We start from the raw sequence: 14,303 nt of genomic DNA on the forward strand, positions 1-14,303 counted from the left end.
TGCTGATATTTTTAGTTTATTATTTATGATAGTACATGATAAATCCTGATGTGTTATAATACTGTGCATTGCTTTTATCACTTCTATCTTTCTGAGTATTTCTGCTGATCTGTTCCCTCTTCTATATTCTTCTAACAGTGACATTTCTTGTCTTAACTGCTTTATAGTTTTCTCTTTTCAATACATCCATGATGGCATTTGATTTTCCCCTTCCTTAACCTTACTATCCTGCATTCTTGTGGTAGACTTTTATCTGTTATTAATTTAGCTGCACAGTAATGTATCCTATTTACTTCTGTTATATTGTATGTATCACTTGGACAGTCCTAATTACTGTGTTCATTTGTTTTATCAAACATCTGATTTTTTGGGGTTTTATTGACCTTCTGCAGTCTATATCTTTCATCAGTCTTAATATGTCTATCTCTATTAAATCAAGCAACTCTTCTCTTAGCTCATTTTCTTCTAAACTGAGGGCACTTTTTTGTTCACCATTTCCTGTGGGCATTCTATACATAGTTCTACAGCATCTTGCTATGCACACTCACTTCAATTCCATCCTGTTTCATCCATTGCTCTGTTGTAGGTTCACAGGTGTGTACTAGGCTAATAGCCCTGGAGCTTTCACAACCTAGCCCATAGGGTTACCCTGGCATAGTGCCACCTGACCTTAGTTTCCAGTGCCTTTGTCGAGTAGAGTCACTGGAGTCTTCTATTTCCCATCCACTCATCAGGATTTCTCTTGAAAAGGGATAGTGAGGTGCTCTGTTTGACATGTATGGGAAGTCTATTCCATAGCATGGGCAGGCTCTGGGTTATGAACCTGTCCCTCCAGCACCTTCTGTTGATTGTGGTAATGAGGTTGAGGTCTCTGGAGCATGTGGTGTGGAGGGATTGGGATTTCTTTAGATGTAGCATTTCTAAGAGAGCTGGGTAAGACATAGCTTTGTAAGTCGAGCAGAGATTGCTTCTAAGTAGGCGATATGAGATAGAGAACAGTTGGAGTTTTTTGAGTCTGTCCATATAGGACAAGTGTTTAAGGCCTAGGATCCGCTTTGTGAGGTACTTTTGCGGCCTCTCCAGGTGTTGCAGGTGTCTAGTGAGGTACATGCCAAATGGGGCATTGTACTCAATGATTGGCCTAATGAGGGAAGAGTAGAGGGAGACAATGACCTCTTTCTTCCTGAATGCAAAACCCTTAGTAATGAGATGTGCCACATAGAAGGACTTTCTGACCAAAGAGGCAGTGTAGTGGCCAAAAGAGAGGTTGCTGTCAACCTGTGTTCCCAGATCTTTATAATGCCTTCTGTGTTCAGTGGACTACCATCAATGTGGTAGTTCATGGGAACTGGGTTTTTCCCAAAGGGGATGACGACACACTTTTTGGCATTGAGCTTAAGGCCATGGTTCTGACACCAGTCATTGGACTCAGTGAGGCCTTTCTGTAGGATGTCAACATAGCTTGGGGAATTAATAATGGCTCCCAACTTGCAATCTTCTGTGAACTTTGTCAGTCAGAGTCCCTTCGTGTTGGACTGGACTTCTGAGCGTAGATACAAAACAGGAAAGGACCCAGTACTGATCCCTGTGGGACTCCACTCATGACTGGTCAGCAGTCTGACTTGGAGTCAGCTACTTTCACACTGTGGGTTCTATCTGTGAGCCAGTTTTCAAACCACCTAGTGATATAGGAGTTGATGCCTAGCTTAGTGAGTGTTTCTCAATGGCCTAGCACTCCTCAACATTAACCGCATCAGAATTACCACAGTTTCCTGTTCCTTCCCTTGCTGTCCAGCTTCAAGTGAAAGTTTATACTGGTTTCCTGTGGAAGGTTCCAAAATATCTTCATATGGTAAGTGACCAATTGCTTCCTGTTCCACTGGTTTCTCTTAAATTTGGATTTCAATTGCTCTATCCTGTTGTGGTGCTTTCTGAGTTAAGATTTTCTACACTGAATCCTTCACTTTGCAGGTACTCCATAAAGTACAGTTGTGTACACTTACCATAAATGTAGATGTTCGCATGTGTTCACTGTTGCAGTCATCACATTTGGGTTATCCCTGTCAGGGTAGCCCTCGACTGGCCCAAATACCAGTGGCTTAGTATTTCTGCATCAGTTGCTGTCACTTCAGGACTGACGTCAGGTCGTCAGTAGTATAAAGTAAGGCAATCAACGCCATTACATCAGTTTTTCTTTCCCTGTCAGGAAAAAGGGTGGAGGCAGTCAAGGAGACTAGGGGCTGGCTAGGATGCCTTGTAAGACTGCAGTGGCAAAGCCTGCCCTGGATTTGGAGAAAATAGGCAGGTGGTAATGCTTGGTGAAAGTGTGAACAGATGTCCAGGTGGCAGCCTCCAGGATGTCCCTGGTGGGGACTCCTCTGAAGAAAGCTGCAAAGGTGGAGACTGCTCTGGTGGAGTGAGTCCTGACCCACTTAGGGGGAGGTTTCCCATGTTGCTTGTAACAGAAATGGATACAGTGTGCTATCCATTTGGAAACTGTGTATTTGGAAATGGCTTTGTCCTCTGCTCCTGCAGCAAAGCTAACCAATAATTGATCAGACTTTCTGAATGGTTTAGTCCTGTCTAGATAGAATCTGAGCTGTCTGTGCACATCAAGAGAGTGCCGGATCCTTTCCCCCTTGTTTTGTGGGTTAGGAGAAAAGGTGGGCAAATGAATGGATTGGTTGAGAGGAGACACACTGGACACCACTTTGGGCATGAAGGATGGTTAGTCCTAAGGGAAACCCTGTCAGCATGGAAGATGATGAAGGGCTCCACAGCCATGAGTGCCTGTAGCTCAGACACTCTTCTGGCTGAAGTGATGGCCAGAAGAAAAGTTGTCTTCCAGGAGAGAAATTTTAGCTCTGCTGAAGATGCTGGTTTAAAGGGTGGTAGGGTGAGCTTTTCCAACACAAAGTTAAGGTCCCAAGCTGGGGTGGGTGCTCTTCTGGGTGGCCTCATGTTGCTAGCCCCTGTCAGGGATTGTTTGATCAGAGGGTGTGAGAAAAGGGGCTGCTGAGTATGGAAATGAGCAGAGATAGCAGAGGCATGAATTTTAGTAGAGGAAAAGGACAGCCCACTGTGTAGCAGGTCAGCTAGGTAATCCAGGATGGGAGGTAGGGAGGGCTGTGCCGTACTGGCCGCCTTGGCCTGAAGCCAGGTGCAGAACCTTTTCCATTTGTGAGCATAAGACTTTCTAGTGCTAGGACATCTGGCCTCACGTATAAAATCTAGAACCTGTTTACTGAGGTTGGCATATAGATCAGTGGTCAGGGAATAGGTCAGGCTGCCAAATTGAGGGTCTGCAATTGGGGATGCATGAATTCTCCTTCCCTCTAGGTCAGGAGGGTTGGGGTCTGAGTGAGATGCCATGGTGGCATTGGGGACAGGCTGCGCAGCAGTGGGTACCAGTGCTGGTGAGGCCAGTCTGGAGCAATAAGAATTGTCCTTAGTTTTTCCTCCCTTATTTTGAGCAGTACCCTGGTGATGAGAGGTAGTGAAGGAAATGCATAGACAGATAAAACTATGCAGGGGAAGGATAGGGAATCCACTTTCCAAGCCATGCAGTGATGTACCCTGGTGCAGAACTTGCTAAGGTGATGGTTGGTGTAGGAGGCAAAGAGGTCGACCTTCGGGGTGCCCCATTTCTGAGTTATTAGGGTGAAGGTTTTTTTGTCTAGCTGCCACTCATGTGGGTCCAGAAGATTTCTGCTTAAGTGGTCTGCCAGAGAGTTTAGAGAACCTAGCAGGAATTGTGCTAACAGTTGGAGTTGCATGGCAGAGGCTGTGTGCCAAAGGGTCATGGCTAGCCTGCATAGAGGGTAGGAGTGAGTCCTTCCCTGCTTGTTGATATACCACATTACAGTGGTGCTGTCTGCTTTGATCAGGAGAGCCCCTGGGGAGAGTAGGGGCCTGAAAGCTGTCAATGCATGCTGGACAGCTAACAACTCTTTCTGGATGATGTGCAGATGGATTTGCTGTGGTCTCCATTGGCTCTGTATGCACCTGCAATCCAGGTGAGCACCCCAGGCATAGTCTGATGCATCTGTGGTGAGGGTCTGGGTGGCGGAGGGTGGTGAGAAAGGTAGTCCCTTGCTGTGGGAGCATGCTGCAGCCAACCAAAGAACATTTTTCCTCAGGCAAGTTATCATTGCAATAAGAGTTTCCAGGTCTTGAGAGTGTTGACACCAAAGGCTTTTTAGGTACCACTGAAGTTTCCTCATATGCAGTCTGGCATATGGAATGAGTAGAATGCAAGATGCCATGAACACCAGAGCTTGCAGGATTTTCCTTGCAGATAACTGGGGTCTGGTGGCTAGTTGAGAGAAGTAGGCGGTTAGGTAAGTTTGCTTTTCTGGTGTAACGAATGCCATCTGGGATGCTGTGTCCAGGCTTGCTCCCAGGAATATAATCCTTTGGGTGGATACTAGTTTGGATTTCTTTTTGTTGATAGTGTGCCCTAGGGAGGTCAGTAGGGACTTTCAATGGTCAGGTGCTTGAGCAGCTTTACCTGACTGTCTGCCTGAATTAGGCAGTCATCTAAGTATGGGTAAATTTGGATATTCCTTTGTCTGCAAAAGGCAATGGCAGGAGCCAGACATTTTGTGAAAACTCTGGGAGCAGTAGATAAGTCAAAGGGAAGCGCAGAGAACTGAAAGTGCAGGGATCCTGCCCTGAAACATAGATATTTCCTGCATGATTCCCTGACATGGATGTGGATGTAGGCCTCTTTTAGGTCTAGGGTGGCTAGCCAAGCATCCTTGGAGAGCATGGGAAGCAGTTGCTGGAGGGTGAGCATTCTGAATTTTGGTATCACCAGAAAGGTGTTTAGAATGGATAGATCGATGATGGGGAGCCAGGTGCCTTCTTTTCTGGGTACCAGAAACAGTCTGGAGTAGAAACCTTGGCCTATCTGTTCTGCAGGAATGTGCTCTATTGCCCTCATAGATGGCAGGGATAGGACTTGCTTTTTTGCCTCTGCCCACTGGTTTGAAGGAATATCTGAGAACCCTTTTGGGGTTGGAAGAGTGTGGAAAGAAAATTTGTATCCCTGGGACTATGTTGAGGACCCAGCGATCGTTGGTAATGGTGGCCCAGGTGCTTGTGTGAAAGGAGAGTCTTCCCCATAGGGGTAAGTGTAGGTGGGCAAAGGGAGGGGGTGGGGGAGGAGTGTCATTGTGAGTTCTTACCATGAGAGGGTGGCTTATAACTCCCTGGGTTTTGATGTGGAGGAATTCCACTGATTTGATCTCTGCATTCCTTGTGGCTGTTGTTTGGGGGGGGGGTCTGCTTCCCCGGGGTCTGGGCTGAACTGACCTGGTATGAGCAGGAAAGGACCAGTGCTTAGAGGGGAAATGCCTGCTGAACCTTGGTGGCTGGACCTGTAGGAAATCCTTAACTGTCTGCATAGATTTAGCTTTTTCTTCCATCTTTTTTAAAACCACTTCTGCCTTAGTGCCAAATAAGTTGTCTTTGTGCAAGGGTGCATCCAATAATTTAGATTTAACATGGTCTGGAAAGGGCTGTTCCTTAAGCCATGCATGTCTTCTAAGTACGGAACCAGTGACTGCTGCCCTGCAAGATGCTTCTAGGGCTTCAAAACCACAGTGTAATGTATGCTTAGTCACTTGGCTTGCCGAATGCATTAACTCTTGTAACTCTTTAGATTCTGCACAAGCAGGAAAGGAAGACACTTTTTGTTTGATGAGTTCCATTGTATGTTGCTGATATTTTAGCATATGGAATTGGCAATTTAGTGCATTGATAGCAAGAGTAGCAGAGGTGTATACTTTTTTACCCCATCTGTCTAATGCTCGGGAATCCCTATTTGAAGGGGTGGGATTCTTAGCAGAGGTTGCTTTAATTTCTTTGAGCCCTTGAGAAATTACCTCAGGGTCAGCAGTAGGGTTTTTGAAAAGAAATTTAAGAGAGTCAGGGACTCTGTATTGCCTGTCAGGTTTTCTGGGTGCAGGAGGGAGGGTGTCAGGAGTCAAAATGGATTCCAGAAAAACATCATCCACAACATCCAGGACTGGGGGAATAGCCAGGGGTTTGTGCTGTGGAAGATCCAGAAATTATCTAAATTTCTTTTTAGACTGAGGATAGTTCTGACATTCCCAGTGGAAATACTCCCTTAAGGTGCAAAGGGTTTCCCCAAAGGAATAGTCCTCGGGTGGAGAGGCTGAAGGGGATGGATTTCTCTGCATCAGAATCCTCATAAGCAGAGAGGGGCTGCATGTCTTCATATTCAGATCCATCAGTGTCATCAGACTCCTGTTCAGACAAAACTACTGGGGACAGATCTCTTTTCCTTTTGGAAGGGGTAGCTTGGCTTCCCCTGATCAGCATGATAAGGTCTTCCACCATTTTAAGCATTTGACACTGAGGCAAGGAAGTAGGTGCCCGAGATTGGGTTGTCAGTTTCTTGGTTGTGCTTCGTACCCTGGGCCATAGAAACTCGGTAGTTTTTGAAAGAATGGTAGACGCAAAATAAGTTGTTTTGTGATGATGGTAGTGCGAAGTACTTCCTCGGAAGCCGGTGCCTGCTCAGCGGCTCTGGACCCATCCGAGGGCGAGACAACCGCAGGATCCTTAGTCGAAGAAGAGATATGCAGCATACTGGACTCCTAAAGGGCCTCGGTAGCAGCCTGCAAATCCACAAAAGTGGGCATCAGGGGCTGCAAAAGCACATCACTGAGGACCTGAGAACTGATGACTAGCTTAACGGAAGCATCGTTGGGAGGTTTGGACCTGTGCGGTCTGCCTCTGTCTTTATCTTTACATTTTTTTTGAAAGATCTGCTGTTGGATGGCTTACTGAAGCCATATCTGAATTTGAGGACTGTAAGCGAAAATATCTAGCTACAATAACGGCCCAAGGAAGTATAGGTCTGGCATTAAACAAAGCACAAAAGCGAGGGACGTCGTGGTCTGGGCCTAAGCAAGTGACGCAGTAAGAATGAAAGTCTCGGTGTGGTGTTTGCTTTCCACTGGCGAGACAATTGTTAACTTTTTCTGACATCGGTTAGAGCAAGAAAAAAGGATCCCCAATGGGGTACTTAGCTTTTAGAAGACTTCGGCTTCAATTCAGAAGACGAAACTCAGGTAGCGGCTGACTGGCACTCATGCAAACTGCTTCTGCTTTGGGCTCCTCGGCAAGAAAGACTGATGTAATGGCGTCATTTGCCTTACTTAATACTACTGACGACCTGATGTCAGTCCTGAAGCGACAGCAACCGACGCAGAAATACTAAGCCTCTGGTATTCGGGCTGGCTGAGGGCTACCCTGGCAGGGATAATCCAAATGTGATGACTGCAACAGTGAAACATGAAGAACATCCTCAGTTTCTATTTCTTTAACTTCTCCATTACTAATCTTCTTTTCTACTTTTCCTCTGTCTTCTTATTTTTTGTATTGTAAAGTTTTCCATCTCCAGACTCCTTTGCCTGTGTTTATCTTCAAATATCTTTGGTGCTGCTCTTTTTGTATTGATTAGTTTTGCTTTCTCTTTGCATAAATATTGCACCATATAAAATCTCTTTTTCTTTCCATTAATGTATGTGTGCCTATGTCTTAGGAGATCATTTAATAAAGGTGTTTAAAACTATTTCTAAAATAGCCTCCATATTTTTTAACACAGCAAAGGCACTTGAAGAATAATTTGCTGTATATAGCATTTCCCAAAAATTAAAACAATTTCAAATTCAGCAATATAAACACCTTGGTTTGACAGTAAACCTTAGTCTCTCTTTCTAACCCAGTACTACACAACCACAAATAATGTCAGCTTAAAGGTGCCTGCTCATATTTCTAAACACCTTACTCCTGAATCCAGATGTGTTCTTGCCACTAAAACCCTTTTCCTTTACTATGTAATATGGCCTTCCTTATCATTTACTCTGTCTAGTCCACTCATGAAAGTGAAATTCAAACTGTCATGAATTATTCATTGTTGTGAAAAGTAAATTTAAGATGAGTGCATGAATATTTTATGTATTAGTACATAGTGGTGTTGACCTATCAATACAAATGCCCACCATTTCCCTTTAAGAAATAAATTTTCATAGTTGCTTTACTATTAACATATCATACTATACTTCATTATCAAGCACATTCCCCTTCCTAATATTTCCATAGTTAAGCTGCCTCTTCTTTTCATTATTTTAATTGCTATAAATTGCAGATAATATCACACGATTGTCTGCAATGCTAATATCTTTTTGCTATATATAAGCCTGTGCCTATTCCTAATGAATGCTCAACACTGTATATACCTAGGCAAGCTATGTATATGCTGTTTCTAAATTACATTTATGTAAGGTATTGTACAGATTTTTCTCTCATGCATGTACACCTACCTATATTTTGTATTCCTTCTGATATAATGTAAAAAGAAGTTACGTACTTACCATAACGTTCCATGTGAGTTGTTCATCTTGCCTTCATTCTCACTGATAGGTTCAGAGCCGATTCTCGGCTCCGACTCAGCCAAATGCCAAAGCTCGAGGTCTTCAAACAGCTCGTGGCCTATCCCCTATACCATGATGCAATAGTGCTTCCCTCAGATCTTGTTTGCCTAATCATACTGATAACTAAAGACTATAGTCATTGAAATAAGAATACCGTAGATAAGGACAAAGTATCACTAAGACTTGCTGGAACTTCCTGGTCCTCAGGACTTTAAAGGTAGGGGGTTAGGGGGTTGGGGGGTGGGACGTAAGAATGAAGGCAAGATGAACTCACATGGAACATTATGGTAAGTACGTAACTTCTTTATGTGAAGTTATTCTTTCCCGCCTTCATTCTCACTGAAGGGTCAGCGTCCCAAGCCCCATCTCCTTGGGTGACTCATGGAAGTATATTCCTCAGAACCATAGACCCAAAGGAGGCCCTGTCCCTGGAGGCCTTATCCAATTTGTAATGAGTGATAAAGGTAGGAGGTGAGGACCATGTGGCTGCTGCACAAATGGTATCTATAGGAAGCTGTGCCAAAAAGGCTGAAGAAGTGGAAATTGCCCTGGTTGAGTGAGCCTTGACGTTATGATTTAATGTCATCTGCGAGGAGTTGGATGCGAAAGAAATACAATCTATAGTATAGTTTTTACCACTGAAGTGCCCTTCGTTGAATCTGAAAAGGAGACAAAAAGTTGATCCAATTTTCTGAAGTCCTTAGTCCTGTCTAAATAGAATCAAAGTTGCCTATGGACGTAGAGTTTGTGCAACATGTGTTCCATTTTGTTTGTATATTTGGGGAAAAACACAGGTAATTCTATAGTCTTGTTGAGCTTTGTTTCAGAATAAACCTTAGGTAGGAATGAAGGATTTGCTCTCAATGTTACTCTATCATTATGAAATATCAAGTATGGAGCTGTGATGAACAAGACATGTAGGTTCAAAAGGGGGTAAAATGCTCTGTGAGAGCACAAAATTGAGATTCCATGGAGCAGATGGGGTAATAATAGGTGGTCTCAAGTGAACAGAACCCTTAAGAAATGCTTTAGAAAGTCTACATGACATTATGGGGGTCTGTTGATCACCAATATGAAAATTAGAGATTGCTGCCAATTGAACTCTAAGGGTTGCTCCGGCTGCTCCTTCATGAAACAGTTTAAACTCTAGAATGGAAGAAATCAAAGCCATATATGGATCAACACTACTATTTGATGCCCATATGGAAAATCTTTTCAACTTGCTAAGGTATAGTTTCCCTAGTGGAAGATTTATGAGAAGAAATTAGTATGTTCTGTGCTGCAGGTGACAAATTGTGGAACCTGGTTATTCATGGAACTGGAGCAGCCAAGCTGCCAATTTTAGGGTATGAATAGCAGGATGAAGAACCCCTGATGAATGTATCAGAAGGTCTGAAACTGGGTCCAGGGTCCATGGTTCTTCCAGTAGATGAGGCTGCAGAAAGGGAACCAAATTTGACGAGGCCAGTAAGGGGCTATCAAAATAATGGTCCTTCCCAGAATGTTGGCTTTCAGTAAGAATTTGGGTATCAGAGGAAATGGGGGAAATGCATAAAGTCATCCCGGGGGCCAACTGTGCACAAGTGTATCCCTTCGGGCATTTCCCAAGCTGGGGATCAGGGCAAAATTGTTGCTGCATTTGGTTTGCTGGGGGTTGCAAACCGGTTCCAGCAAGGCTGGCCCCATCTGCAGAATATCCTTTCTGCTACTTCTTCTTTCAGGGACTACTCATGAGGAGACAGTATTGCTCTGCTCATCTTGTCCACTATCACACTGGATCTACCCGGAATGTGCATTGCTATCAGAAAGCGCTGGGTGGATATTGCCCACTGTCATACTCTCAAGGTCTCTCGACATAAGGGGTATGATCTGGTTCCTCCCTGTTTATGTACCAGACCACTGACATGTTGTCTGTCTGTATCACAATAGTCTGTAGAGGCACAAAGTTATGAAAAGACTGCAACCCTAGAAGTACCACTCTCATCTCTAGGACATTGACATACAGGTTAGCCTCATGATTCTTCCACGTGCCTTGGGCTTTCCTTCCCTGAAAATGCCCCCCCACCATCACCTTATCAGGGAGGCATCCGTGTTCAGAGTGGCAACCGGGGTTGGAAGAACAAAGAGACGTCCTACTGTCACTTGAGGAGAGGTCAGCCACCAAAGAAGATCCTTCTTGCATGACTTCATTATTATAATGTGGTGAGACATTGGAAGTTCCTGATAAGACCATTGTGTGAAAACCAGCTCCTGCAGTATCCGCATGTGCATTCGGCCTAATGGAATAGCAATGATGGCTGCTGCCATGTTCTCTAGTAATTTGAGCACTACTGAATCTGGGGGTCTCTGTTTGGGGATGAGATTCAGAATTTGTTGTTGAAGGTTCATCACTCTTTCCATTGGAAGTTTTATGGTCATAGAAACTGTGTCGAGATCTTCTCCGATAAAGATGGTACGTCTTGGTGGCTGTAAAGCAGATTTGTCCCAGTTTACAGTAATCCCCAAATGACTGCAAAGATCTAAGTTTGTCCCCCTTGCATGTATGAGTTGATGCTTGGTGGTGGCAATCAGGAGTCAGTCGTCTAAGTATGGAAACACCTGGAATCCTAATTGTCTCAGGTGAACCGTGACTACTGCCATGCATTTAGTGAACACTCTGGGGGCTACAGTGAGACCAAAGGACAGAGCACGAAACTGGAAATGAATGGCTCCAAGCCAAAATCAAAGATGATCCCTAGATGGTCTGGCGATCTGTATATGGTAGTACACATCCTGAAGATCTAATGAGCACATCCAATTGTCTTTTCCTAGAAAAGAAAGTATAGACTGCAGCGTGACCATATGAAACTTTGTTTTCTTGACAGATTTGTTCAACCTGCTGAGATCCAAAATTGGTCTCCAGTCCCCCATTTTCTTTAGTACTAAAAATAATTTTGGGTAAGTTCCGGATCCCCTCTTATCTGCTGGGACTGGTTGGATGACTCTTTTTTCTAGCAACCTCATAATCTCTATGGTTGACTGTTCCCTGTGATTGGGTGGAACATCTGGGATTTTTTTCACGGGGGTGGAAGGGTAGTAAAGGGAATAGTGTATCCTCTGGATATTATGCTTTGAACCCACCAGTCCTTTGTGACTTTTAGCCAGGTGTCAGGGTACAAAGATAAGCGTTCCCCCAACTGCCTCCAGAGATGGACAGACAGCCTCCTTTAAGGAGCGCTGGTAGGGCTTGCCAAAGAACTGATCACTGTCACCCTGATTTTGCGGGCCCCCTCTGCCACGTGGACGTTGTCTCCCATTATTGCCTCCTCCTCTGCCTCTAGAGGGGGTTTCACCATGTGTGTCAAAGAAAGCTCCTTGGGCTTTACGGAAACACATTTTTTCCACTTTTCTGACCTTTAGGATAAGGTCTGGTAGCAGTGGAAAAACGGACTCCTATGGCAGACAGAATCTTTCCATCTTGCTCACACTTGGTAAGTGTTTCCTTGACTTTCAGTCCAAAAAGTGATGAACCATCAAAGGGAGTGTTTACAAAGGATGACTTGTAGTGCTCCACAAAGGAACATAAGAGCATCCAGGAGTGTCTCCTAAGAGCAATTCTTGTACCTGCTGCCCTACTCGTTCCATCAGCTGGATATGATATCAGACGCATGGAAGAGTTTATAAGGAAATTTAGGGTAGCAATCTGGGAGGTTACCTTATCTGAGACCCCCATAGCTACCGCACACTGTAGAGTATCTCCTAACTCCTTAAGGAGATCTCTGTGTAGTCTGGTGAAATGTGTATAGTTCAGGGTAAAAGCCGCTGAACTAAACATGCAATTTCCATATCTTTCCATGATCCTAGAATCTCTATTAGGAGAATGAACAGATGTGGAGGTCTCAGATAGCTCCTTCTTGGTGGCCACCTCCACCACCATAGCTTCAACGGGTACTCCTTTGGTAAGGAAACCCCTGTCCTGAGGTGACTTATAAATTTATTCGGCCTCCGAGGGACTGGTTCTATGGTATCCGGGGACTCCCACACCTTTCAAGAGAGAAGATCCATCAACTCATCGAAGGGCGGAGTCATCCAAGAGTGGAGAGTTGAGCTTCAAAAGCCTTCAGGAATTCTGACTCATCATCAGTAGGGTTAAGGGGATTCCAGCCACCCTTCTGTTTTACAATTTCTAAGATATCACCAAAAGAGATATCTTCAGAGGGGGACCATGGGGACCCTTCTGATTCATCTAAGTCAGTATCTGATGTGATGGATTCCTGTGGGGAATCCAGACTCTTCCTCTTGCAAGTTCTCTTCCTGGGAACCTCCTCAGAGGGAGCTTCTGGGGAGGTCCCGGAAGAACAGGGCTCAACTGATGGGGGGACCTGAGACTCCAGGTCTCTATGCTTTTGAGTGATCAGTGAAGCAGAGACAGACACAGGAACTTTAGGGGAGGAGATTGCCAGTACCGATGACGTGGGTGCCCGAGGAGACAACACTCTCCTCATAGCATCAAAAGCCCTGTGGCTCTGGTATGGAGAGACTCCTGTAGCCATAGAAACAGGCAGTCTCCACAGCACTGAAACTTTGGGCTCCGAGCCCAAGGTAGGTGCCGAGCTCACCCGAGCCGAGGCCTCAAAAGGCAAAATCAGCACCGAAAGATTGTTACAACCGGTGAGTGTTAGCTCCTAGACTCTAAGGTAGGTACCAAAGAGGTCAGAGTAGTTGGAACCCAATCCCAATGGGTTTCAGTTCAGACAGTTCCACAATCATCAGTTCTGAATACTCCAGCTCCAAAACTTCGGGTCGAATTGGAGGAACTGAAGAAACAGGTTGAGTCTGGTTCATTCCAAAGCCCTAACGGTCGAACCAGACAGAATTTTTGCTAGTGCTGTGACTACAGAAGTCTCTGTACCACTCGATCCACATCCTTATCAGATAGTCTTGAGGACTGGGAAGCAATATATGATGTAGATGATGTCTCAGACTGGAGAATAGGAGATTTTAAAGTGGGAGATACAGACTCTAATGCTGGAGACCGGCTCCTGCTGACAACAATTACCTCCGGCTCCATAGGCTTAGGAGCTGAGGTGGCAGTCTTACTACATTTAGATGTGGAAGCCAATGAGCTCTTTTCGGCTCCAACCCCAACGACGAGCTTGTAGATACAGTTTTTTTAGAAGACTTAGTGGACGTGTACTTGTCTAAGGCTTCTTGAAAGGAGAATTTCAAGAGACCTCTTGCTATTTGTTTTCACTTGCGTCCATGAAGAACGTGAGAGGTAAAGGAGTGACAGATGGCACAATTTTCCTACAGGTGAAGCTCACCTACACAATAAACACAATTTGTATGTCCATCTGTGACTGACATCTTCTGTCCGCATTTCGGACATTTCTTAAATCCAGATTTAAATTTTTCAGACATCTGTCATCTGTTAATTACCCAAAGCAGAAAACTCTAGCTCTATGAAAGAAAATATATCTATCTATCTATCTATATATATATATATATATATATATATATATATATATACATATATATATATATATATATATATATATATATATATATATAAACACACAGCACACATATATGTATATCAAAAAACAAAAAATAGTGCCAATAAACGAGGGTCTAAGTCTATGAAAACACACCACGCTAACAACGACTATACAACCTTAATAAAACCTGCAAGGTTCAAGTAACAGCAAAAATATGAATATTAATGCCCTAATAAAAAATAAGCTACTGATATAGCAGAAAGGATAGGGAGCAAAGTTTTAAGCTATTTAAATCTAACCAGTTAAATAGTGTCAATATCTATAAATATATATAAATGGCCTTAAGAAAAATAAGAAA

At 44.0% G+C, this 14,303-nt stretch overlaps 1 protein-coding gene across 3 annotated transcripts in view; it reads right to left on the reverse strand.

Moving 5' to 3' along the window:
- CHN1 (chimerin 1) overlaps positions 1 to 14,303 on the reverse strand; it is a 1,979,161-nt gene that overhangs the window by 1,019,807 nt on the left and 945,051 nt on the right. The gene's annotated exons all lie outside the window — the stretch shown is intronic.

Source organism: Protopterus annectens, chromosome 6.part1, assembly GCF_019279795.1.
Source record: "Protopterus annectens isolate FY-2018-M chromosome 6.part1, PAN1.0, whole genome shotgun sequence".
In the NCBI taxonomy this organism is placed as follows: domain Eukaryota; kingdom Metazoa; phylum Chordata; order Ceratodontiformes; family Protopteridae; genus Protopterus; species Protopterus annectens.